This window comes from Bos grunniens, chromosome 28, assembly GCF_055505025.1.
Source record: "Bos grunniens cultivar Pamir isolate PY7600 chromosome 28, Bosgru_T2T1.0, whole genome shotgun sequence".
Taxonomy (NCBI): domain Eukaryota; kingdom Metazoa; phylum Chordata; class Mammalia; order Artiodactyla; family Bovidae; genus Bos; species Bos grunniens.
The window spans coordinates 11,071,866-11,098,908 of NC_141192.1; the positions used below are offsets into that span (position 1 = coordinate 11,071,866).

At 46.3% G+C, this 27,043-nt stretch overlaps 1 protein-coding gene and 1 long non-coding RNA gene across 5 annotated transcripts in view; both read right to left on the minus strand.

The window, feature by feature from the left end:
- Positions 1 to 3,499, minus strand: part of ANXA11 (annexin A11) — a 42,333-nt gene extending 38,834 nt beyond the window's left edge. For all 4 annotated transcript variants that reach the window (XM_086381769.1, XM_086381767.1, XM_086381770.1 and 1 more), the window contains exon 1: positions 3,327 to 3,499. The gene's annotated coding sequence lies outside the window, so the exon portion shown is untranslated. The remainder of the gene's footprint in view (positions 1 to 3,326) is intronic.
- An 11,476-nt stretch (positions 3,500 to 14,975) lies between these two features.
- On the minus strand, positions 14,976 to 26,611 carry LOC147342845 (uncharacterized). The gene is made up of 2 exons (XR_015156734.1): positions 26,336 to 26,611; positions 14,976 to 18,697 (listed from the first exon to the last, which is right to left on the minus strand). It is a non-coding gene; the product is annotated as an uncharacterized LOC147342845 (long non-coding RNA).
- Between the last annotated feature and the right edge of the window lie 432 nt (positions 26,612 to 27,043).

The following is a 27,043-nucleotide window of genomic DNA, read 5'->3' on the forward strand; positions in this document are numbered from 1 at the left end:
TTTTTCCTGCTAAGGCAGTGGCACCTTCAGGACCACAAGCCCCTGGAAGACTAGAACTCAATCACAGAACCAGGAGTCAGCTACCTACCACCCACACACTCCAACCCCAGCTTCAAGATTCCTTGCAGCAACCCAAGATATCAACACTGCCATTGCCACCCCCTAACTGATCTCAAGCCCCTTTTGCAAACATCTTCTCACCAGATTCTGCAAACAACCATTTTACTACCCAGAACACTGGACCCTGTGTGGCTATGTGGCTTGTCCCAGGATACCCAGCACAGATGGGACCTCTGCCTCCTCACCCCTCCATTGCCCCCCTGTTACTTTCTCACATCAGGAGCAAAGTCAGCTGTGGTTTGAGTCACTATTCACGCCACACTGTCAAGATCCTCCCAAACCACCACATGACATCTGACCTTATTTCACGGGGTCCCGGGGTCAGGGTCAGTAGGCCTCCTGTGGTATGGTTTCAGCGTTATTAGAAAGCTCCGTTGAATTTCAACAACTGCTTTTAAAAATGCGAATTCCCAACAAAGACATTTCAGTTTCTCCATTTCTCCTAAGACCTTTCCTGTCTAGGTATCCCTCAGATTTCCTCATGTTCTACAGGCCATGGGCTCACAAGGTGCTGTTGAGAAAAATCCAGAGAAACCTGAATCCGTTCACTTGGCTGAGATTGTGAAATACACCTACACACAGAATCTTCCTCCAGTGCCCACCACGGGACAAGTGCTAGGAACTGCTCAAGGGGGAAAAGACAGCAGCTGAAAAGAGGGAGGAAAGAGCAGGAAAGACAGTGAGATCCAGAAAGGCCCTCGGTTCTCTGAAGATCCAGCACTCAGCACAGATTTGGTTTCTACATTCACCTCCTGCTCACACCAGTTTTTTTTGTTGTTGTTGTTGTTGTTGTTTTGCAGTGAATACCCAGGAAAATCCCACACTCACCTATTCTGGCTCAACTCTCATTCCTACCACCCCAAGCTACCCATCCTCCCCAAATCACATGGCCAAGGCATCACTAATCAATCGTAGCCTTCTAGGTGCCGCGATCCAGGACAAGCCCTGACAACAACCCTGGACCTGATAACATAAAGGAGTCCACGGGGACTTCCTCTTGACCTCTCTGCCAGTTCCTATGCCCACCTCTCAGTCTGAACTCAATTCCATCTCACTCTTCCCACTTTTTCTTTTTTTTGCCTATCCCAATTCAGCTTCCAAGGTCAAATATCCTTGGCCTGTCTCTTCACTTAGCTAACATCTGCTGAGTACCAACATCAGGCAAGGTCCTTTCTGGATGCTGTGAGACCAAGACACGAGTGAGAAACACCACCCACCCTCCAGACACAGAGGACCGGGCAGAGCCATGTTGGCTGTACAATCGCTACTGCACGGCGAATACTGAGAAGCGATGTTAAAGGAGTGGAAGAGGGCTGTGTGGGCTCACCGCATGTCTTGCCCCTTCCTGCTCCAGGTACCCGGATGGCTCCTAGAGGGGCGATGAGTAACAGGCACAACTGGGGGAAGGAGGGCAGAAGAGCATGAGCGAAGACAGAGGAACAGGTCAGGAGAAGAGCAATTCAACTAGGCTGACCTTCAGCTGCATGAAGGGAGTAATAAATATTATTATTACTGACTCTTACAGATGAATACTAATGTGTCAGGCCCTGCTGTAAGCTTTACGTCTATCTGGGACACAGGAGCATGGTCACCACCTATTCAGATCAGTGACTGAGCTGTATGGTTGTTAAGTATATTAATTTATTTAATGCTCACAACAACCCTGGGAGGTAGGTATTATTATTGTTGCTGTCGTCATTTAGTCGCTAAGTCGTGTTTGGCTCTTTGTGACCTCTTGGACTGCAGCCCGCCAGGCTCCTCCGTCCACGGGATTTCCAAGGCAAGAATACTGGAGTAGGTAGCCATTTCCTTCTTCCGGGGATCTTCCTGACCCAGGGATAGAACCTGAGTCTCCTGCACTGGCAGGCAGATTCTTTACTGCTGAGCCACCAGGGAAGCTCCAGGTATTATTATTACCCCCACGTTAAAGATAAGGAAACAAAGGCACAGAGACCAGTAAGAGGCGAGATTTGGAAGAGATGCCCAAAGTAGTGTGCATCCCATGCCAGGGCAACATACGGCCCTGCAACCTCACCTGGTCTCTCCTGTCAGGGAGAACCTTGTGGCAAGGAGAGTGCCTTGTGCGGAGGGGCCCTGCTAACTCTCCTGGCATCCCCAACAACTGACTCAAACAAGGAAGGAACATAAGGACAGCCAGTTGGGGGATGAGCAAGATAACACGCCCTGCCTGGACTCAGCCCGGCACTGCCCTCTAAGCCTTTGTTCCTGCTGTGGGAGTTGGGCAGAGGCTCACCCCTTGAAGGGTCACTCCAAGTCCAGGTCAAAGCAGCGGGGGAGCAAAGTGAAGGCAGAGAGGGAAGGCAGAGTGGTTGGCTACCAAAGATACCCTGGGGCTGTCCTAAAATACCCCATCGCCAAAGAAAGGTCGCTGATTTAGAGGGGAAGGGACAGAAATGTGAAAGGCAAACTGCTCCCAGCTTGGGCTGGAACTGTCTAGCTAAGCTTCTGCTCCCCAAAGTCTCAAATGGATGAACTGCACAACTTTCCGTTAAATCAACATACTCTTTATTTCTTAAAGCTTTTTCAGGGGGAAGAGAAGTCAAGAATCCCTCCCCGAAACTGTAGCTCAAGGCTGAGATGAAGGAACAGGCTGAGAAGGTAAATACACAGGTGAACACAGCACCAGGGGTGGATCCCGCATTCTCTCAAATAAAGTGCCTTATAAATCAACTCCAACAGCAGCAGCTCCCAGGAATTTCCGTCTTTCCAGTTCCGGAGGAAAGTTCCTGAAGGCAGCCAGCCCTCCTAGGTCTCCTCAACAGAAGCCTTTTCTGGAAGGATACACACACTGTCCAGAAGTCAGCGGGGTCAGGGGGGTCGTGGCCACCGCCATCCCCACACCAGCCAGCCGCCTTCTTGTCGCAGGTTAACGGGCTCCCAGGCCCTGAGCCCCGGACCCCAGCGGAGCAGCACAATCACGCGGCCCTGGCCACTGGGGCCCCGCCTGTGCACCGCCCACCCCACAAGGAGGGCCCCCAGCCGCTGACAGAGCTGGGCAGGAAGGCCGACGAAGCCCGTCCGGGACAGCCCGACACCCGCGCCTTTACCCCCATGCTGTGTAACCAGGAAGCCGCAGGGCCGGGCTGAAGGTGGCGCGGGGCAGTCCGGGGCCTCCCGGCGGGGGTCGCGGCGCCCTGCCTCCGCCCCGTCCCGTGCCCGCCTCAAGCCGGAGAACCCTCACTCACCTGGCCACGGGGCAGTGGGGAGTCGCGAGGGGAGACGTGGGACGCGGGCAGAAGCAGCTCTCTCTCCGGGCGTCCCAGGCGCAGCACCTCCGACCGGCCTCGAGTTTTGTCCCACTTCCACACTCGGAGCACTCAGGGAACTCGCGACCCGCAGGCTCCTCAGCCGTCAGGGCGGGGCCGGAGGAGGAGCCCACTGGCCGGAAAACCCCGGGCCGAGGACCAACGTGCCCCGGGGCGGGGCCGCGTGCGCCACGGAGGGGCGGGGGCCGAGGTGGGCGGGGCCGGGGCGTGGTATGCACGCGGCCCCGCCCCCAGGTGAGAGTCGTTCTGGGCCAGCACACTACGGAATGTGTCGGCTGGTCTGGGAAGGAAGCCACAGGCCTTCCGCCGCGAGAGGTTACGGCAGGCGCCAGGAGGTCGGCGAAGAACCGGTTCGCCGCACCGCCTTCCTTGACCTGTCCTGCCCTGCGCCTCACTCCGGGGGAGGGGATTTCCCAAGCCCCCTCCAGCTCAGTGTACCTTCCTTATTGACTCTGTACATTAAAAAGTGACACAACAGGATGGAAGTGGAGGTGGGGGAGAGAAGCTTTATGGTGCAGAAACTGCTGCTGCTGCTGCTGCTAAGTCGCTTCAGTCGTGTCCGACTCTGTGCGACCCCAGAGACGGCAGCCCACCAGGCTCCCCCGTCCCTGGGATTCTCCAGGCAAGAACACTGGAGTGGGTTGCCATTTCCTCCTCCAATGCATGAAAGTGAAAAGTGAAAGTGAAGTCGCTCAGTCGTGTCTGACTCCTAGCGACCCCATGGACTGCAGCCCACCAGGCTCCTCTGTCCCTGGGATTTTCCAGGCAAGAGTATTGGAGTGGGGTGCCATTGCAGTCAACTACTAATATCTCAGCCGGCTGATCAAGGTCAACGTCAAGAATGATAGATCAACAGTGATAGTATGTACAGATTGTGGTCTTCTTTTCAAAAATGCATAATCCTAACCTAGTCGTGAGAAAAACACGATTAATCCTGGTTCAGGGATATTTTACAAAATACTTGACCAGTATTCCTCAAAATTGTCAAGGTCATCAAAACCAAGGAAAGTCTGAGACACATTGGTACAGCCAAGAGAAGCCTGAGAAAATGTGAAAACTAAATGTAATCTGGTATCCTGGATAGGATCCTGGAAAAAGGACATTGAGTGAGTGAGTGAAGTCGCTCAGTCATGTCTGACTCTTTGCAACCCCATGGACTGTAGCCCACCAGGCTCCTCCATCCATGGAATTTTCTAGGCAAGAGTACTGGAGTGGGTTGCCATTTCATTCTCCAGGGGACCTTCCCGACCTGGGGGTTGAACCCGGATCTCCCGCATTGCAGGCATACCCTTTACCGTCTGAGTCACCAAGGACATTAGATAAATACTAAGAACAGTGAACTTCCAGTTGTTCAAGCTGGTTTTAAAAAAGGCAGAGGAACCAGAGATCAAATTACCAGCATCCTCTGGATCATTGAAAAAGCAAGAGAGTTCCAGTAAAACATCTATTTCTCCTTTATTGACTATGCCAAAGCCTTTGACTGTGTGGTCACAATAAACTGTGGAAAATTCTGAAAGAGATGGGAATACCAGACCACCTGACCTGCCTCTTGAGAAATCTGTATGCAGGGCAGGAAGCAACAGTTAGAACTGGACATGGAACAACAGACTGGTTCCAAATAGGAAAAGGAGTATGTCAAGGCTGTATATTGTCACCCTACTTATTTAACTTATACGCAGAGTACATCATGAGAAATGCTGGACTGGAAGGAGCACAAGCTGGAATCAAGATTGCCGGGAGAAATATCAATAAGCTCAGATATGCAGATGACACCACCCTTATGGTAGAAAGTGAAGAGGAACTAAAAAGCCTCTTGATGAAAGTGAAAGTGGAGAGTGAAAAAGTTGGCTTAAAGCTCAACATTCAGAAGACGAAGATCATGGCATTCGGTCCCATCACTTCATGGGAAATAGATGGGGAAACAGTGGAAACAGTGTCAGACTTTATTTTGGGGGCCTCCAAAATCACTGCAGATGGTGACTGCAGCCATGAAATTAAAAGACGCTTACTCCTTGGAAGGAAAGTTATGACCAACCTAGATAGCATATTCAAAAGCAGAGACATTACTTTGCCAACAAAGGTCCGTCTAGTCAAGGCTATGGTTTTTCCTGTGGTCGTGTATGGATGTGAGAGTTGGACTGCGAAGAAAGCTGAGTGCCGAAGAATTGATGCTTTTGAACTGTGGTGTTGGAGAAGACTCTTGAGAGTCCCTTGGACTGCAAGGAGATCCAACCAGTCCATTCTGAAGGAGATCAGCCCTAGGATTTCTTTGGAAGGAATGATGCTAAAGCTGAAACTCCAGTACTTTGGCCACCTGATGTGAAGAGTTGACTCATTGGAAAAGACTCTGATGCTGGGAGGGATTGGCAGCAGGAGGAGAAGGGGACGACAGAGGATGAGATGGCTGGATGGCATCACTGACTCGATGGACGTGAGTCTCAGTGAACTCTAGGAGTTGGTGATGGACAGGGAGGCCTGGTGTGCTGCGATTCATGGGGTCGCAAAGAGTCGGACACGACTGAGCGACTGAACTGAACTGAAGGACACCTGAATAAAGTATGGAGGTTAATTGATAATAATTCATCAATACTGGCTCATTCATTGTGGCAAAACACCATGCTAATAAAAGATGTTAATAGAAGAAACTGGAGTTTATGAGAACTCTATCTGAAATTTTTTGTAACAAACTGTTCTAGAAAATAAAGTTTATTTGTTGAAAAAAAAGATCATCTATATAATATATTAGTATGTTTATTGTACTTATTTTAAAATATAATGTATATTAAATATTATTTAAATGGCAACCCACTCCAGTATTCTTGCCTGGGAAATCTCTTGGACAGAGGAGCCTGGCCGGCTACAGTCCCGGGGGTCGCTAAGAGTCCGACAGGACTGAAGCGACTAAGCATCCATAATATAGTTTTAAAAAACAAATTCAGTCTTCATTCTCTCAGCCCACTTTCAGGCGTATCTTTCGTACAGCAGGTAGATGTACTGTTTACAAAACGCTGCTGCTGTGTTTTTCTGCAACGTGGATTTTTAGTCACTATATATTCGAGGGTCTTAGGTAGCAAGTGCACCGGGATCAACTTGGTTCTTCCCAACCGCTGCACAATAGGAGCGGTTTTGCGCGTCATCATTCTTTGTTACTTAGCTCCTTACAAGGGACTTTTAGATTGTTGCCCATTTGGGGCCGTTAAAAACAAAGCTACTGGTTCGATCTGCATTTTAATAGCGAAGGAGCTGGACATGCCGAGGAGGATGCCAGGTCCGTGTGCTGCGCTCAGGGTCCCTGGTGCAGGCTTGGCCGCAGGAGCCCAGCTAAGAACCCTGGGTATCCATCCAGTCATCTTCCGCAGCCTCTCCAACACCCCCACTTCCCCCAAGGCGCGGCTCTTTTGGGGACTGTACTGCATTTTTTGGAGATGATTGGGCGGGTGAGGGTGAAATGCAGGCCAATGGCTCGCGAGCGGCTCGAAGGAAACGCTCCCCGAAGCAGAAAAAGAGCAGAAAGGGTCAGAGGCACAAGGCGACTCTGGCAGGGTTGTTGTTACTCTGATGGGGCGCCTGCAGCGTTGTTAGTGCGGGCGCCCGCTTGAAGCGCCCAGCCGAACCCGCAGCTTTCCGGGGGCGGGGACGGGGAGGCCTTATCTGTTGCATGGCTCTCTCTCTGGGCTGGGGGTTTTGTCTGGTAAGTTCACGTGGCACCCGTCCAGCCCAAAAGCCTGAACACCCAGCACCCCCGACCCGCGGTGTTCCCAGCTCCTGCTGCTGCTGCTGCTAAGTCGCTTCAGTCGTGTCCGACTCTGTGCGTCCCAGCTTCTAGGTAGTTGCAAAAGCGAGTTGTTTTTTTTTTTTTTTTTTTTGGCTCATTTTTCTCCTGACTGAGCGAATGCTTTTAAATACGACGTTGATAGATAAGTAAAGTCATTTACCCTGGAATTCTTTCTTTGTGTAGCACAAACTTTTCTGCCTTATAACTGAGCCCCTGGAAGCCAGAATAGTTGCCGCTGGGTTTTGTGACTTGATAGGAACACCATGTGGGGAAAAGACTAGATTTGGTGTTCAAATACCTGGGTTCTAGTTTCCATTCTGACACTTGGAAGGGATGCGTTCTCCAAGCATTGGTTTTCTCACCTGTAAAATGTTCAAATTAATCTAAACAATATGTAAAGTAACCTCTACTTTATTCTTGCTCAGGGCTGATGCAACATCGAAGCAAGAAAAAGTAAGTGCCTTGTAAAACTGTCAGGTGCTGTAGACCTCTGAGTAGTACTGTATTAAATCTTTTTCACATTGATTCACTCAACTGACCATGGTTGAATACAGCCAAGGTGACCCAGCCAACATGACCAGCCCAGTACTAGGTGCCTCAGGAAGAGGCACAAAAGAAAATCCCATTACTCTAAATACAGTTCTTCTTTAGTATATGTGCTGCCGAAGCGAGCACTAAATACAGTTCTTCTTTAATGGGAAAAAAATATTAAGTTGTAAATTCCTCACACAATAGAGACTTGCAAAAAGGACCCCGGGGTAAATGAGCGGCAGGTGAGAGGCTGGGGTCCAGAAAGTCCGCTGATCAGTCTTGTCAGACTTTGCAAAGTGAAAGTGAAGGTCACTGAGTAGGTGCCAGACTCTCTGCGACCCCATGGATTATACAGTCCATGGAATTCTCCAGGCTAGAATACTGGAGTGAGTAGCCTTTCCTTTCTCCAGGGAGTCTTCCCAACCCAGGGATCAAACCCAGGTCTCCCGCACTGCAGGTAGATTCTTTACCAATTAGGGAATCTTCTAATTTTTAAAATCATGTTAATCCTGTTTTGTTTTTTTTTTTTAAGGATCTATTCCTTTTATTTCTGCTTTTATCTTGGTACTTTTGTTCCTTCTACTTTCTTTGTGCTTGCTCTAGTGTTCTTTATCTGGTTTCTAGAGTTGAATGTTAGAGTTATTTATTCTTAGAATCTTTTGTTGTTGTTTCCTCTTGGAAATGCCATACAATTATTTTTTACAAGATTTAAGAAATAGATCTGAGTATCTGCTTTTAATTGGTGAGTTTAACCAGCTTATATGGATAATGACTACAGAAATACTGAGATTTATATCCACCCCTTTTATGTTGTTATATTTGTGTATGTGTGTGTGTGTGTGTACGTGTGTGTGTGTGTGTGTGTGTGTATGCGCTCAGGACTGATATAACAAATTGAAAAAATTCCATCCTGTTCAGTAAAATAGTTGTTGCCTTGAGATCTTACAGTACCCCACCCTTGACCTTCCCCTGGATCCAGCAACAAAAGAGGCATTAAGCCTTACAGGTGGCACATGATATGTTGAATATCACATGGTATATACTTTCTCTTTGTTTCTTTTTTCTTTTTCTACCTTCCTTTGGATTGTTTGAATTCTTTCATTTAAACAGGGGATTGATACTAGAATTACAAATGTGTGAATCAATAACTGCTATATACCTTTACCAAAATATTCCTCCAAAAACTCACACTTATAATGTCAAAAAATGAACTAACCATCTTTCCCTCTCAATCTGCTTTCCCTCTGGGTTCTATATCTCCAGTGAGATACCACCTCTGTCAAGGCGTCCAGGCTAGAGCTCTGGCAGCTATTTGCTTTCCAATGGCACCCCACTCCAGCACTCTTGCCTGGAAAATCCCAGGGACAGAGGAGCCTGGTGGGCTGCAGTCCATGGGGTCGCTAGGAGTCAGACACGACTGAGCGACTTCACTTTCACTTTTCACTTTTCATGCATTGGAGAAGGAAATGGCAACCCACTCCAGTGTTCTTGCCTGGAGAATCCCAGGGGCGGGGGAGCGTGGTGGGCTGCCATCTCTAGACACGACTGAAGCGACTTAGCAGCTGCCAGAATCACCACCATGAAGTTGCAAGCCCCTGGTTTCCGTGGATTCCTCATGGGAGAGGCTTCACATGTTTTTACTTCGTAGTGTTTTACGTCATTATCTGTTCTTGTAGGATTTGCAGAAGTAAGCAAGCTATTGTAGGGACGAACAGTTCAGATGGCAGGCTCTGCCTCTCCCTTTGCAGCAGCTTATACAGCTCTAATCTCTCTCAAAATGTCAATTGCCCCCAGGGGGAGAAAACCAGGAGAAGCCAGCTATTTCTCTCCACCCCACCCCCAGAGTCTCAGAAAGACTCAGCCCTTAAAAATGTAAGGTACATGTAAGACTGCTCACAGGGCTGCAGGGCATGGGTGAAAACTCTAGATCACTTTCTCTGTTTCCTTCAGGGAGATATGGGAAAAGGGAGACTTATTTGTCACATATGTTGAACTGTGGGGACTGCAGAATGGTACATGTAAGGCAATGAACTTGTTTTTGTTCTTGTTTTTGTTTTTTAATTGGAGGCTAATTACTTTACAATATTGTGGTGGTTTTTGCCATACATTCACATGAATCAGCCATAGGTGTACACGTGTTTCCATCCTGAACCCCCCTCCCACCTCCCTCCCCATCCCATCCCTCAGGGTCCTTCCAGTGCACCAGCCCTGAGCACCCTGTCTCATGCATTGAACCTGGACTGGCGATCTATTTCACATATGATAATATACATGTTTCAATGCTATTCTCTTAAATCATCCCACCCTCGCCTTCTCCTACAGAGTCCAAAAGACTGTTCTATACATCTGTGTCTCTTTTGCTATCTCGCATACAGGGTTATCATTCAGTTCAGTTCAGTTCAGTCACTCAGTCGTGTCCGACTCTTTGCGACCCCATGAATCGCAGCACACCAGGCCTCCCTGTCCATCACCAACTCCCAGAGTTCACTCAGACTCACGTCCATCGAGTTAGTGATGCCATCCAGCCATCTCATCCTCTGTCGTCCCCTTCTCCTCCTGCCCCCAATCCCTCCCAGCATCAGAGTCTTTTCCAATGAGTCAACTCTTCACATCAGGTGGCCAAAGTACTGGAGTTTCAGCTTTAGCATCATTCCTTCCAAAGAAATCCCAGGGCTGATCTCCTTCAGAATGGACTGGTTGGATTTCCCTGCAGTCCAAGGGACTCTCAAGAGTCTTCTCCAACACCACAGTTCAAAAGCATCAATTCTTCAGCGCTCAGCCTTCTTCACAGTCCAACTCTCACATCCATACATGACCACAGGAAAAACCATAGCCTTGACTAGATGAACCTTTGTTGGCAAAGTAACGTCTCTGCTTTTGAATATGCTATCTAGGTTGGTCATAACTTTCCTTCCAAGGAGTAAGCGTCTTTTAATTTCATGGCTGCAGTCACCATCTGTAGTGATTTTGGACCCCCCCAAAAAATAAAGTATGACACTGTTTCCACTGTTTCCCCATCTATTTCCCAAGAAATGATGGGACTGGATGCCATGATCTTCGTCTTCTGAATGTTGAGCTTTAAGTCAACTTTTTCACTCTCCACTTTCACTCTCATCAAGAGGCTTTTGAGTTCCTCTTCACTTTCTACCATAAGGGTGGTGTCATCTGCATATCTGAGCTTATTGATATTTCTCCTGGCAATCTTGATTCCAGCTTGTGTTTCTTCCAGTCCAGCGTTTCTCATGAGGTACTCTGCATATAAGTTAAATAAACAGGGTGACAATATACAGCCTTGACGTACTCCTTTTCCTATTTGGAACCAGTCTGTTGTTCCATGTCCAGTTCTAACTGTTGCTTCCTGCCCTGCATACAGATTTCTCAAGAGGCAGGTCAGGTGGTCTGGTATTCCCATCTCTTTCAGAATTTTCCACAGTTTATTGCGACCACACAGTCAAAGGCTTTGGCATAGTCAATAAAGGAGAAATAGATGTTTTTCTGGAACCCTCTTGCTTTTTCCATGATCCAGCAGATGTTGATAATTTGATCTCTGGTTCCTCTGCCTTTTCTAAAACCAGCTTGATCATCAGGAAGTTCATTACCATCTTTCTAAATTCCATATATATGCCTTAGTATATACTGTATTGGTGTTTTTCTTTCTGGCTTACTTCAGTCTGTATAATAGGTTCCAGTTTCATCCACCTCATTAGAACTGATTCAAATGTATTATTTTTAATGGCTGAGTAATATTCCATTGCGTATATGTACCACAGCTTTCTTATCCATTCATCTGCTGATGGACATCTAGGTTGCTTCCATGTCCTGGCTATTATAAACAGTGTTGTGATGAACATTGGGGTACACGTGTCTCTTTCCATTCTGGTTTCCTCGGTGTGTATGCCCAGCAGTGGGATTGCTGGGTTGTATGGCAGTTCTATTTCCAGTTTTTTAAGGAATCTCCACAGTGTTCTCCATAGTTCCTGTACTAGTTTGCATTCCCACCAACAGTATAAGAGGGTTCCTTTTTCTCCTCACCCTCTCCAGCATTTTTGTTTGTAGACTTTTGGATTGCAGCCATTCTGACCGGCGTGAGATGGTACTTCATTGTGGTTTTGATTTGCATTTCTCTGATAATGAGTGATGTTGAGCATCTTTTCATGTGTTTGTTAGCCATCTGTATGTCTTCTTTGGAGAAATATAAGGCAATGAATTTGAAAGAAGGAGGTAAGATACTGGGCTAAGCAAGGAATAAACAGAAATTTGCATATTGAATAATGGGACCTCAGACCCTGGGAAGTCAGCAATCTGATTTACCATCCACAAGCAGGGAACTGGAGGATTCATTTGTGCAGAAAATGAGCATCTCAGACAAACATCCTTCAGTGACTGATTATTTACTGTTTCCCTCAGTGCCAGCACTGATGGACGGTTAAACAGCCTGCAGCAAACTCCATTGGTCGACAAACCCTACTCCCAGGCAGAGATTCCAGGCAGTTCCCAAATGTAGATGTCCAGCCTAGGATCACCAGCTTGTGAGGAAGGCTCCAGATAGGGTGACCCACCATCCTGGTTTGCCAGGGACTGAGGGTTTTTCAGGACACTGGACATTGAGAGTCAGACTGGAAAAGTCTCTGGCAAACTAGGGTGAGTTGCTCCAACAAGTATGAGCAACATCTATCAGTTTGGCTTTGGTTTAATAATTTGCAAGCCTGACTTTCTCCATGCATGCATAGTCATCTGCTATAATTTATGGGGTCTTGAGACAAAGTCTGCCAAAAATTGGATTAAATGGTTTATGACTTTTGCTGATCCTTTCCCAGCCTCTGACACCATATGTAGCGAAAAATATGGTCTACATTATTTGTAATTTCCAGCCCAGTCAACTAAAGATGTGTCCTGGCTTCTTTTATTATTAACTTGATCTTCTTCTTTTTTAAAGATCTAAGTAGCTTTAGCACTTCCCAGGTGTCTCGGTGATAAAGAATCTGCCTGCCAATGCAGGAGACGAAGGAGAGGTGGATTTGGTCCCTGGATCAGGAAGATCCCTGGAGAAGGGAATGGAAACCCACTCCAGTGTTCTTGCCTGGAAAATCCCATGAAAAGAGGAGCCTGGTGGGATACAGTCCATGGGGTCGCAAAGAGACAGACAACTGAGCAACTGGGCACACAATCACAGTTAGCTTTATTCAGCAATTATGATTGGGTGGTAAATAGTCTAGTAAATTGACTAGATCATACTTAACTCGATCTTTAATCAACTGAAACCACTTTTGGCTGTTGAAACCACTGATGTTCCTGCTGGACTCAGTTGCAGCCCACCAGCCAGAGTCAGTTCTGCAGGGTCAGTGTCTGGATCAGGCAGGTAGTTAAATGTGGTCTTACCATGCCATCCTGCCCTGCTCTGGAAAGCAGAAAGCCCAGCAGTCTCTGGGATGTAAATTACCTGATTTTCATGTCATGGACCAGGAATGGTCTTAACAGACAGTTGATACTACTAATTATCTCCGGAAACAAGGGCTACCAGTTCTGGATCTGAAATAATAATTATGATATTAATAGATAGCCTCCAACTTTAGGGAGATTTATAGAAAATAATTATAAATAGTAAGTTTATTTAGTTACTTTGGGAGGACATTCCACAACCAGTTTAACTAGCAGGATCTGTTGCTCAAAATGAAATGTGCCGCAGATTTTTGTACATGTTGCCAAACAGAGTAGATGGTTAGCAACCCGCTTTACCATTTTTCCAGGCTAATTTTTATTGCTGTCTCACTTCAGGATGTTGAAGTGTGGGGCTTCAATTACCTCCATTACTTGTTGCACGGCTAGAGAACTCTCAAAATTCCTCCCAAAGCAAATCTTGGCTCTGCCGGCAAGGACTCCCTTGACGCACTTTGGAGGGGATGTGGGTTGGCCTTCTTTTAGGAACATGTACTTGTCGGCGCCTGAGTTTTCATAAGAGGACTGAATCAAAGTCCCAGCCCAGTTTATTATTAAGGCATGCGGCTCATTTCTTAACTGGCAATGGAAAGCACCACCATTCCAAGTAGAATCTAAAACCCACAGCCACAAAGGACTTTTCAAAAGCTTGGCTAGGTGAAATGCTGTTTGTGCCTATAAAGTATGTATTCTGTTCAATCTCTAGACATGTGTTCTTAAATATATCACCGATTCAGCCACAGCAGTAGAGTTCTGGTCTTTGACTAGAACTCATGGCTTCTTGGAGAAGTCCTTTCCATGCTTTCTGCTTTGGCTGGAGGCCTTTGACCTACACTCAGGAACATTATACATAATACAGTTTTGAACACTGATCCCCTATCTGTTGTTGGGATGTTGTTGAGGGCATCGCTTAGTGGAATCATTCACAGTGGCCACTCCATGTGGACCTCTCATAGAAGGGAATCTGCTCTTTGGTCTTACTATCTGGAATGGTTGATTTTTCTTAGCAAGCTGCAAATACTCTGAATCTTATACTGTGTCATCTTTCCCTCTATCAGGTGCTAGGTCACTAAAACAACCATGTGTACCTGTGTGCTAAGTCGCTTCAGTTGTGTCCAACTCTTTATGACTCTATGGAATCATAGCCCACCAGGCTCCTCTGTCCATGGGATTCTCCAGGCAAGAATACTGGGGCAGGTTGTCATGCCCTCCTCCAGGGGATCTTCCCAACCCAGGGGTTGAACCCAGTTCTCTTACATCTCCTGCATTGGCAGGCAGGTTCTTTACCACTAGCACCCCCTGGGAAGCCCAGAGAATAACTACGAGATCATACAAAGGAGACTCATCACTCAGGTTGAGCATGGAATCAGAGCATACAGGACTGGCAAGATGCTCTAGGGGACCGTACCTGCCATGTTAAGTGTCCAAGAATCCCCTGGAGGAGAGTTGGAGACAAACATAGGTTCCTCCAAACCAGTCCTATAGAGGTGCCTTCAGATCATCCCTCTTCCTTAGAGTGAGGTTTAGGGTCAGGTGTAGTAGGGCAATGGCAAGGGGAGAAAGACATAGCTGGTCCTATATCCTTCTCCCTCATCAGATTCCTATCATGTAACACACAGGACATGATTGGAAACCGATGGGCACTGAATATGAAGTCAAGGACCATGTGCTTTCTGTTTGTTTCATCGTGGTCCCCGGGTCAAGGTGCATTCTTACCCCAAGTTCACATCTATTATATGAGCTGGGAAATAGTACACTGTAGAAGTTAAAAATGTGGGCTCTGAATTTCACACTGCACATATTTAAATTTTTTTTCCAAGCCATTGTTGGTTTTTAAATTTTATTTTTGCTATCTTTTGCCATTAGAGATTGTTATTATGTTATCTGTTTAGGGTAAAGTCTTCTGCAGGGGTGGCAGAGGATGAGGTGGTTGGATGACATCACTGACTCAATGGACATGAATTTGAGCAAACTCCAGGAGATCCTGGAGGACAGAGGACCCTGGCGTACTGTGGCTGTGGGGTGACAGAGTCGGGCATGCTTTAACAACTGAACAGCAACTTATGTATATGGGTATGAAATTCAGCCTATGTGTGTAATCAAGTCTTTTAACAATTTTCTTTATACCTGTGCTCTTGTATGTTTAATAAAGACAGTCCTTACTAATTCCAACATTATGAAAAAAGAAAAAAGGCTCTGGAGTCAGAGAGCTAACATCAAACCCTACCTCCACACTCACTAGCTAAGTGACCTTGGATAAGAAGCTCTCTTCATCTCTAAGTGTATAGAACTGCTTACCAAACACAGTTACTACAGGAAATACATTATATAACCACTGTGAATCATCTAGCCCAGAGCTCGACATTGCAATGGATAGTGGCTATGAAGAAATACATCATGGTCGCTTAGAGTTTGGGGCTTTGGAACTGGGTATACTGGGGGTTCAAATTCTAGCACTCCCTGGGCCAACTGTGAAACTTTGGGCAAGTTTCTAACTTCTTTAGATCTTTGCTTTTTTTTTTTTTTCCATCTGTAAAATGGAGCTAATAGTACACATAAAACCCTTGCATGCCATTTGAAATGTGTGCTCTGTAAATGATGCTCTTAATTGCTCGTTATTTTACTGCTCCACCAGAGAGCATGCAGCTAAGCTAAGCAGGCCAGAGAGACCATGTAAGGGAGATTGTCCAGAGCTGCCAACCCTCTGTGGCAACAGGGAAACTGACCTCCATCCCCAACATATGGTAGTAACACATTGTTCTCTGTGTGCTCAGCAGGGAGCTGTGAGTTTTATATTTTTGTTATATCTGGGGCTAGATCAGATGGATCTTAATATTTTAAGGGCCACAAGTACACAAGTATCACTCCGGGTCCAATCAGGAGGCAGAAACCACATAGGGTTTAAGAAATGGAAGTTTGATATGAAGAGTATTACATACACTATGATCAAAGAGTAACTATAGGATGTAAAGTCTTCCCGGTGGAGCTAGCGGTAAAGAATCCACCTGCTGATGCAGGGTTCAATCCCTGGGTTGGGAAGATCCCCTGGAGGAGGAAATGGCAACCCACTCCAGTATTCCTGCTGGAAAATCCCATGGACAGAGGAGCCTAGTGGGCTACAGTCCCTGGGTCACAAAGAGACAATACTAAGGACACATCATAAATATCTAAAACGTAAGTGGACCCCTGTAGGGCTACTCTTCCTTCAGCTGAGAAAGAGGGCCCATGAAGGAGGTCCCTCCCCAGGCTGGGGATCAAACCTTGCTGGAGGAGGTGTCATGGCCCCACTGGAGGCAGAGAGATTAGCTGGTGCCTGGGCCAAAGCTAATTGGCATCTGCTGGACAAGCAGAAAGCAACCTGGTAGGTGGGTATGTGGACAGATAGAGGGAGTTGAGTGGCGGTGTAGGCAGGTGGCACAGAACGTACAGTGTCTGTATTGGGAGGGTCATGGGAAAGTGATCACCAGGCCAGGCAGGACTGCAAAAGTCACTGGAGGCCCTTCTGGGCACGTGGCTGGGGCAGAGCACCACAGGATGCCCTACGCCTGCCCAAACCAGCAAGAACTGCCCCTTCCTCCTGCGGTGTTCTCCCAGCACCCTCTCCTAAGAAAACTTACGTTATAGCGTTTATGCTCACTGTAGAGGAGAGTCGCCTGTGGGAATTCTGCCCATTATCACAGAGTAGGTATTGGTGAGTGAACTTGGAGTTGAGGAATAATACATGAATAACTAGCACAGACACCTTGGGGCATTTGAAGAAAGCTGGGAACATAATTAGTGTGGATCCATATGCTCATGCATGTGCTCATATATAGATAATTTCCTTTGCTTGTTGGGGTTGGGAGGGGATACTACTCCTAGGGTGTTCACAGACCTCAGGTGAAGAGCACTTGGAGGGGAAGTTATCCAAATGTAGGCTCCTCTATGGATCCAAGGCAACTACAGGAAAGCCTCCACAAAGCACTGAACTTCTGCGGGGAGGTGGGGCATTCTGAATTATTTTTTAACTTGCAGATTTCCTGTCTGCGTATGTGAACTGAAAGTGCCTTCAGAGTAGATTTTGCCTTTGAGAAACTAACCTGGTCCCTTGAATTAGGAGCCAGAAAATCTGACCTAGCTGTGTGTTCCGGAGCACATCACCTTGGCTCTCTAAGCCTCAGTTTCCCCAAGCGAAAACTGGAACCTTAAGTCAGTCACTTTCCCTGCAACTGTTTTACACCAGCATTTTAAGCCTCCAAGGAGGGTTCCGATCCCAGAGTCAGGAAGATCCCCTGAAGAAGGAAATGGCAACGCACTCCAGTATCCTTGCCTGGAGAATCCCATGGACAGAGGAGCCTGGCGGGCTGCAGCCCATCAGGTCGCGAACAGTTGGGCAAGACCGAGCACACGCAGAGAGTAAACGGTTGTTGGATTTCCCTGTGCTCTTCCACCAGCGTGTCCCAAACTGCAGCTTCTGCAGATGCTCACTACATCTTTTCACCAAAGGAGTAGGAGGACGGTGCTTCAAAAGGGAGCAATGGGCATTTCGGAGGCATTCCGGAGTTCGGAGATGGCAAAAGGACAACCAACTTTTCTCCCCTTATCCTTGCGATAGGGACGTTAGGAGCCGGGAAAGCTCAATTCTGCCATCTGCTGGTCACCTTTTGTATAGCAGCACCCAAATATTCACAGTTTTATAGTGCTAGAACTAGAGAAGATGCTTGGATGGCATCACCGACTCAATGGACCTGAGTTTGAGCAAGCTCGGGGAGACGGTGAAGGACAGGGAAGCCTGGCGAGCTGCAATCCATGGGGTCAGAAAGAGTCGGGCACGACTGAGTGACTGAACAGCAACAAATTTAAACTCACCTAAGGATCCGAGAGAGGAAGTGGCATTTACTGAGCACCTACTGTTTACAGGCGGCTTTCCAGGTGACTTAGTGGTAAAGAATCCTCTTGTCAATGCAGGAGACTTCCAGGAGACCTGGGTTTGATCCCTGGGTCGGGAAGATCCCCTGGAGAAGGAAATGGCAACCCACTCCAGTATTCTTGCTTGGAAAATTCCGTGAACAGAGGAGCCCGGTGGGCTACAGTCCATGGGGTCACAGAATCTGACACAGCTGAGCACAAAAGCATGCACTGTTTATAAGGGATCCACCCTCTTCAAGGGTGGTCTGAATGCAGATATAAGTTATCCTTGAACCTTGCCTGTAAGGGCTTCCCTGGTGGCTCAGTGGTAAAGAATCTGCCTGCAGAGCAGGAGATGCAGGAGAAGTGAGTTCAATCCATGGGTCGGAAAGATCCTCTGCAGGAAGGCATGGCAACCCGCTCCAGTATTCTTGCCAGGAAAATTCCATGGACAGAGGAGCTGGCGAGTTACAGTCTATAGAGTCACAAAGAGTCAGACATGACTGAAGAGACTGGGCATGCACGCTGCCTGTAAAGAGGGCATGGGTTCCAGAGAGCCAGGGCTGCTTCTCAATGGCTGTGTTCCCCAAGCACAGGCTTCGGCTGCTCTCAACTTCAGTTTTCTCATCAGGTGGATGAACGAAGGATTTGGAAGGACGGCCTTAAAAGATAAAAGAGGTTGTTACAGGTGGGTACTGAGAAGGAAAGGAGGGCATCCTAGGCAGACCAAGATGAGGGTCTCAGAAGACACCCATGGAAAGCCTGACACGTGTCCTCTTCTTGTCCCCTTATTTGTGAAGCCAGTTAATCTCCAGATCTCTAGGTGTCTCACCTCCTGACGTCTGGTCAGGGGCAGGGACAGAGGAATTGGAAAGATTTCTTCAAGGAAGAATGAAACAAACACCTGTGTAGACTCCACCAACTTTAATAGGAGCCATATCATTGTCTTCGAAGTATCCTATTATATGAACATATTGCCATTTATTTACACATTCTACAGCATATGGACATTTGAATTGTTTCCAGTTTCTTGCTGCCTTGGACATTCATACACATAATTTCTGTCAAGTATATAATCAGGGAGTGGCATTGTTGGGTGGCAGACCATGTGCATTTTCAACTTTATAGATAATTACTATTTATCCCAAGAGGTTCCACCAGTCAAAACTCATGTTAAAAGTGCGTGTGTTCACGTGTGTGTGTGTGTGTGTGTGTGTGTGTGTGTGTAGGAGGGAAGGTATTCCTGTTCACCAGATTCACTGCAAGCACTTGATATTGTCAGTTTTTTTTAAGTTTTGCTACTTTGGTGGGGTGAGATGATGTCATTTCAATTTCCCTCCAAAGGTGACTCTGTAATTGTTAGTCATTTTGAAGTATACCATAATTACTTTTCCTAATTTGTGCATTTAGAAATTTTCTTGGAATAAATAATTTTTTCTTTAGTAATTTCAATATGTTTATGTACTCAGAATGTTTCATTCCCAACTCTTACATCACATGTAAAATATTCTGTAAATAGCAGTGCCTTGGAGATCCTTTTCCTGGCCTGGAGCTTTCTGACCTGCCCTCTTCTGTGTTAGCTCTGCAGGCTCGCTGCACGGTTGCTAGATTGAATTTTTTTGTTTTTTTGAACAGTCATCCTGGGCATTCTCGTTGCCATTTTCTTCTGTTTTCCTGGATCCCTTAGCAACTTCCTCCTTCCTGATTTACTCTCTTTTTTTTTTTTTCAGTACATCCTCTACTAGTTTCCTGAGAAAGAATTCTCAGAAGGTAAGTTTTTGGAAGTCTTGCACGTGTGTAAATATCTCTACCCACAAACGTGAGTGATATTTTGTCTGGATATCTAGTTCCATGTTGGAAAACATTTCTGCTGAGTTTTGAAGGCATACCTGCTTTGCCTATGGGGTATGATTTTATTAAGAAGTCTAATGTCTAAGTCTTGATATTTTTGTATTTTTTATTCAAATTTTTTTCTTGGAACTTGCTTTTTATTCCTGGGGTCTGTAATATCCTGGTGGTGTATTATGTATGAATTTGTCCATTTCACAGGGCGCTTTGGGTGTCCTTTCAACCTGAAAACTCACACCTGTCTATTTCAGAAAAGTTTTTTTTTTTAATTATTTACGGAAAAAGTCTTTCCTTAATCTGTTTTTCTCTTATTTCTTTCTGGAAGCTCTACTTATCAAATGCTTCCTCTCTGGATGAATTTTCTAATTTTCTCATTTTTTCCCCTCCCATTTTCTATTTCTTTTTCTTCTCATACTAGGTTTTGGAGAATTCCTTTATTTTTATATTCTGTGGAATTGTCATCTCTGCTTTTTCTTAAAGAAAATTCATTGGATATTTTTGTCCTGTGACCATTCCTTTTTTTTTTTTTAACTACCTGCTCTTGTTTCTGAGTATGTGACTGGCATAGTTTTAGTTTTTCTTCTACCTGTGTGGTTTTTGTGTTTTCTAAGTTGTTTTGCAGGTGGGTTGTTTTTGTTTGGCCTCCATCTTTTACGTTAAAACTCTGTGATGATTTCTGGAAATACTTCAGTGAGACACTAGACGTCTATTGGCGGGTCTCTGTACATGAGTGGTGCCTGTCACCTGGTGGGTTTCACTTTAGGGTCGTTGCGACTTAGCAGCAGCAGCAGTCACGTTGCTGTGGTTCATCGCTCAACCATGACTGACTCTTTGCAGCCCCATGGACTGCAGGCTTCCGGGCTTCTCTGTCTATGCGATTTCCCAGGCAAGAATACTGGAGTGGGTTGCCATTTACTTCTCCAGAGTATCTTCCTGATTCAGGGATCGAATCCGTGTCTCCTGTATTGCCAGCAGATTTTTTACTGCTGGCTCCTTTGGTACAAATGCTTGTTCTGTTTATGGTTATCCCCAGGAGGACTGAGATACCACTACATTCTAAAATATCACAGGAATTTAATTACATAAAGAATTTTCAAAAATTTGGAAGAAGGGACCATGTAACACGTGTTTACAGCAACTTATCATTGATTACTTGTTTCTTTATATCTTAATTTAAGCTCCTTCTGGGAAGAAAGCATGTCTTTTTAATTTTTTTCTTTTGATGAAGTCAATGTACTTTTAAAGTCTTTGTATCTTGTAGGACATAATTTCTTCATTGAACTAACGTGTAACAAGAAGGTATTGAGATCATCATATGGGGTAAAAGGGAACTAACATTTCTTGAGCACCTACTGTGTGTCCAAGGTTATGGGAGAGTATCTTAGAATTTGGTTGACTTTGAGAATAAAGACAGCTAACAGAACTGTTCAGAGCGGGCCTTCAAAGGAGAGGAAGCTGCTGTGTCTTGCTGGTTGTAGGCTCCAGCTGGGCTTCCCTGGTGGCTAGATGGTAAAGAATCTGCCTGGAATGAAGGAGACCTGGGTTTGGTCCCTGGGTTGGGAAGATCCCCTGGAGAAGGGAATGGCAGCCCACTCCAGTATTCCTGCCTAGAGAATTCTATGGAGAGAGGACCCTGGCAAGTTACACCCCATGGGGTCACAAAGAGTCAGACATGACTGAGAGACTAAAAACACACACAATTCAGGCTCCAGCTAGGGGTCACAGGGGAAGGTACAGCCTTAACAAGTGTACAGTGGAGCTCCATGAACACCAGTTGTGACAGTGATAACTGGTACTGACAGGCTAGATTTACTAAAGCTGATAGTTTGCATCAAGAGCTTCTCTGGCAGCTCAGTCGGTAAAGAATCTGCCTGCAGTGCGGGAGACCCAGGTTCAATCCCTGGGTGGGGAAGATCCCCTGGAGAAGGGAATAGCAACCCACTCCAGTATTCTTGCCTGGGAAGTCACATGGACAGAGGAACCTGGTGGGCTACAGTCTATGGGGTCACAAAAAGTCGGACACGACTGACCGACTAACACTTCACGAACACCAAACCTGGGGATCTGTGCTATAGACACATTCAAGATCCACAGAGATCTTGTAAAGATGGATGAAAAGCCAAAATGAACAAGGAGAAATTCTCTCTTTGTTAACATTCTCTCCTTGGATTCAAAAAACTAATTTCACAAATTCAGGATTAGGGAAGATCTGATTCAGGAAGAATCCTTGGGGTAAAGTATGGGAATTTGGGTTGGCACCAAAACTAAAATAAAGCAAAACCTCTTTACCATCTTTAGCTACAAGGACGCAAAACCAAGGACACGGGAGGTGACAGTCCTATTTCATGTTGCTCAGTATATTACACAAGGCCTGTACTTGGTGTTGAGACTGTCCACCGCACAGATGTTCAAGGATGGAAACGCCATTTCACAGAGGATACCATGTAATGAGTACTGTAGTCAGAGTCCAGAGGATGCTGAGGCCGTATTACCTCACTGTGCAGGACCACAGTGGTAAGGGGGGGTGTCAGGAACGCTTCCCAGAGACCCCACATCAGCTGATATCTGAAAGATGATTAAGAGCTCTATAGATGGATATTTTAGCCCAGATGGCTAAAAATAGACACTGGTACAAGGACAGTTCTGAGAGGGAAGAGCATGGATAAAACTACAGTCCAAAGAGCACTGCTGCTTGTTCCGTTCAGTTCAGTTCAGTCGCTCAGTCATGTTCGACTCTGCGACCCCATGGACTGCAGCACGCAAGGCCTCCCTGTCCATCACCAACTCCCTGAGCTTACTCAAACTCATGTCCATTGAGTCGGTGATGCCATCCAACCGTCTCACCCTTCTCCTCCTGCCCTCAATCCCTCCTAGCATCAGTCTTTTCAAATGAGTCAATTCTTCACATCAGGTGGCCAAAGTATTGGAGCTTCAGCAGCAGTCTTTCCAATGAATATTCAGGACTGATATCCTTTAGGATGGACTGGTTGGACTTCCTTGCAGTCCAAGGGACTCTCAAGAGTCTTCTCCAACACCACAGTTCAAAAGCATCAATTCTTTGGAGCTCAGCTTTCTTTATAGTCCAACTCTCACATGCGTACATGACTATTGGAAAACCAAAGCTTTGACTAGATGGATCTTTCTTGGCAAAGTAATGTCTCTGTTTTTTAATATGCTCTCTAAATTGGTCATAACTTTTCTTCCAAGGAGCAAGCTTCTTTTAATTTCATGGCTGCAGTCACCATCTGCAGTGATTTTGGAGCCCCCCCCCCAAAAAAAAGTCTGTTACGGTTTCCATTGTTTCACCATCTATTTGCCATAAAGTGATGGGACCAGATGCCATGATCTTAGTTTTCTGAATGTTGAGTTTTAAGCCAGCTTTTTCACTCTCCACTTTCACTTTCATCAAGAGGCTCTTTAGTTCCTCTTTACTTTCTGCCATAAGTGTGGTATCATCTGCATATCTGAGGTTATTGATATTTCTCCCAGCAATCTTGATTCCAGCTTGTACTTTATCCAGTCCAGCATTTCTCACGATGTACTCCGCATGTGAGTTAAATAAGCAGGGTGAAAATATACAGCCTTGATGTACTCCTTTCCTGATCTGGAACTAACCTGTTGTTCCATGTCCAGTTCTAACTGTTCCTTCCTGACTTGCATCCAGGTTTCTCAAGAGGCAGGTCAGGTGGTCTGGTATGCCCATCTCTTTCAGAATTTTCCACAGTTTATTGTGATCCACACAGTCAAAGGCTTTGGCATAGTCAATAAAGCAGAAGTAGATGTTTTTCTGGAATTCTCTCACTTTTTCTGTGATCCAATGGATGTTGGCAATTTGATCTCTTATTCCTCTGCCTTTTCTAAATCCAGCTTGAACATCTGGAGGTTCATGGTTCATATACTGTTGAAGCTTGGCTTGGAGAATTTTGAGCATTATTTTGCAAGTGTGTGAGATGAGTGCAATTGTGCAGTAGTTTGAGCATTCTTTGACATTGCCTTTCTTTGGGATTGGAATGAAAACTGACCTTTTCCAGTCCTATAGCCACTGCTGAGTTTTCCAAATTTGCTGGCATATTGAGTGTAGCACTTTTCACAGCATCATCTTTTAGGATTTGAAATAGCTCAACTGGAATTCCATCATCTCCACTAGCTTTGTTCTCAGTGATGCTTCCTAAGGCCCCCTTGACTTCACATTCCAAGATGTCTGGCTCTAGGTGAGTGATCACACTATCATTATTATCTGGGTCCTGAAGATCTTTTTTGTATGGTTCTTCTGTGTATTCTTGCCACCTCTTCGTAATATCTTCTGCTTCTGTTAGGTCCATACCATTTCTGTCCTTTATTGTGCCCATCTTTGCATGAAATGTTCCCTTGGTATCTCTCTAATTTTCTTGAAGAGATCTCGTCTTTCCCATTCTATTGTTTTTCTCTATTTCTTTGCATACAATTGGGGAAGGTTTTCTTATCTCTCCTTGCTATTCTTTGGGACTCTGCATTCAAATAGGTATTATCTTTCCTTTTCTCCTTTGCCCTTCGCTTCTCTTTTCACAGCTATCTTCACTGCGGCTTGAGATGGGTGCAAACCAAACTCAAGTAGGGAGACCTCTGGTGGTGACTGAGAAAAGTACAGTCTCACAGACTAGGCTGTGGGCCTGGAGGCTATGGAGGGATTCTGAGTCCCAGGGGGACAGACACGACCACTTTGGAGAAGGGGACAGCGAAGGGGAAGAAAGGTAAGTATCAGCAGGATACAGAAAGATACATAAGGATAAAGGAATTTTGAAAGGAAAATCAAAATGTTTACGGGGAAATGTTAGTAAGTTTCTGCTGTGTGAGGTGAGATGTTATTCTTCTTCCATCTCCCCAGGAAATAGTCTGTAAACTATTTATATCAGGGAAAGAAGGGAAGGAGGGAGGGAGGAAGGCCCCTGAAAGTAATAGGGAGGCTGGGTTAGACACACGATGCATGGAGAGAAGGAGACTCAGGAGGACACAGTTACTGACATCTTCAGTCACCATAGTTGTGTAACAGTCACGACTGTGTCCTGTGGGTAGAAACTGGGCGGAGATAGACTTTGATTCTCACTAGTTTGAGAGCAAGCCATGTAGAAATAGAATGGACTGCTTCAAGAGGCACTGAGCTCCCTGTCACCAGTAGGGCACAAGCAGAAATTGGTTGGCCATCCTCCAAAGAGGCTGCTCGTGTGATTTCTGCAAGAGATGGGATGTTGAGAGGTGAGCCTGAGACCCCCAAGCTTTTGATGGAGGCTGAGAACATCAGTCTCTTCATCCTGGGTCCTCCCTTCTCAGCCAACTCATTCAGGTACTGAGGTGGAAGGTTTGATTGCATTCTTTTGAGGGAAGGTGCTAAGTTCCACCTATGTGTTCAGGTTAAGTCTGTGGAGACACAGGGCACATCTAGAAAGAAATGTAGGAGAAGGCAGAATCTGCAAGGAGAAAGGAGGGAGAAGAGTCATTGCTGATGGTCCAGAGCTTAGATTGCAAGAGTCAGGCATATTCTATCTGCTCCAGGCATTTAGACATCATTTTCCCTTGAGGGCTGTGTCCATTAAGGTCTCTTCAGGAAACAGAACCAGTGCAGGTGGTGCCCACGAAGATGCTGTAATAAAAAACTATTGACAGAGTGTGGGCAGGTTAGGGGAACAGGCAAGGAAGCAAGAGGCTCGTAGAGACTAGCAGCGAGGGGAAGCCCCCATTGAAGGGGTTAGGAGAGAAAATTGTATTCCAGGCCCCTTGAGAGCAGAAGCCATGGAGGAGGGGTCTCCTGAGGGAACCCTGATCGTGGAGGTCACACTTGCAGGTAGAGACATGCTGATGAAAAGAGAGTGGGGAGCACGGGAGAGATAGCCCAGTGCTCTCTCCTTTTACCTTCCAGAATCCCCCTTTCCCTTCCTCATTAACCCAACCAGAAGCCAGAGGCTGAAGAGCCAGGAGGACTCAGTCTGCAGGGATGAGGTCACCCCAGCACAGAGCCGAGAGACAAGGAAAGAAAAACGTGGAAGGGGCGACAACAGAGAATGAGCAGTGTAAGGGCTCCTTTCCTTGCCTTTTGTGATGGAGACTGCAGGCTGTGCCACAGGATCCCGCTGTCTGGAATGCAGACACATCAGTGGGCCAGTTTGGACCATGAAGATGAGGGCAGAGAAGCTGCGGAGAGCCTGTCACCCGAAGACACAGGGCTGCTGCCCTGAGCCCACACAGCTGCCCTGAGGATTGTTACCTGAGAGAGATGCAAAGTAGCAAGTGGCTCCAGCTGCGGTCCTGTGCCCACAGAACTTATTACAGCCTTTATGGATTTTGAGAAGGACAGAGTCCCCATCTTTGAGAAGGCTTCAAGAGCTTACTGCATGTTCTGATAGCACTCCACAGGGACCTAGTTCCTCCCTTCTTGCCTAGGACCCCCATCCCAGTGATGGCTCAGAGCAGCTGTTACCTTGCACAGAGAAGCTCTCTTCCAGTGTGAATGTCCTTCCAGTGATCTCTGCGAAGTGTCAGCCTCGAGTAGGGTGGGGCAGGCTGGGGCTGGGTTAGGATACTGCGGCTCTGTGTCTTCTCCCCAATGGGTGTTCTCCCCATCGTGGCTGTGACTTCTCAGCCCCTGACAGCCCATGGTAGTTGCTAGTAAGAATCACTTCCTGCTGGGTTCTGAGTTGAGAAGACAGAGATGGCCCATCGTGCAGCACCATCTCACTTCCTGTGTAACTCCATTAAGCTTCCCCTGGAAGCAGCCAGGGCCACTGCTCAAGCCTCCCTGATGAGTGTAGGATGCCTGGACTTGACAGGAAGTGTGAGGGGGTGGGGATGAGGGAGGAACAACAAAGCTTAGACCATTTGTATGAATTTCTGACGTCTATTTTGTGTTGATATTTCTTCAGCTTACAAAGCAATTTCTCAGAGTTTCACTCCATCTGAGAAGTTTGGAATAAACATTTTTCGTTCTCATTTTGCAGATGAAGAAACCGAGCTTTCCAGGGGTAGAGAAACGTACCCAGTGACGTGTCACTCGGAGCCAGCCAGGCTAGGAGTAAGGCCCAGTTTCTGGTATTTATGCCAGATCTTCTTCTTGTCCCAGAGACCTCTGCATGGTGAAAGAAAAACTCTTCTTTAGTGGATGTTTTATGAAACAACACTTAGAAAATGC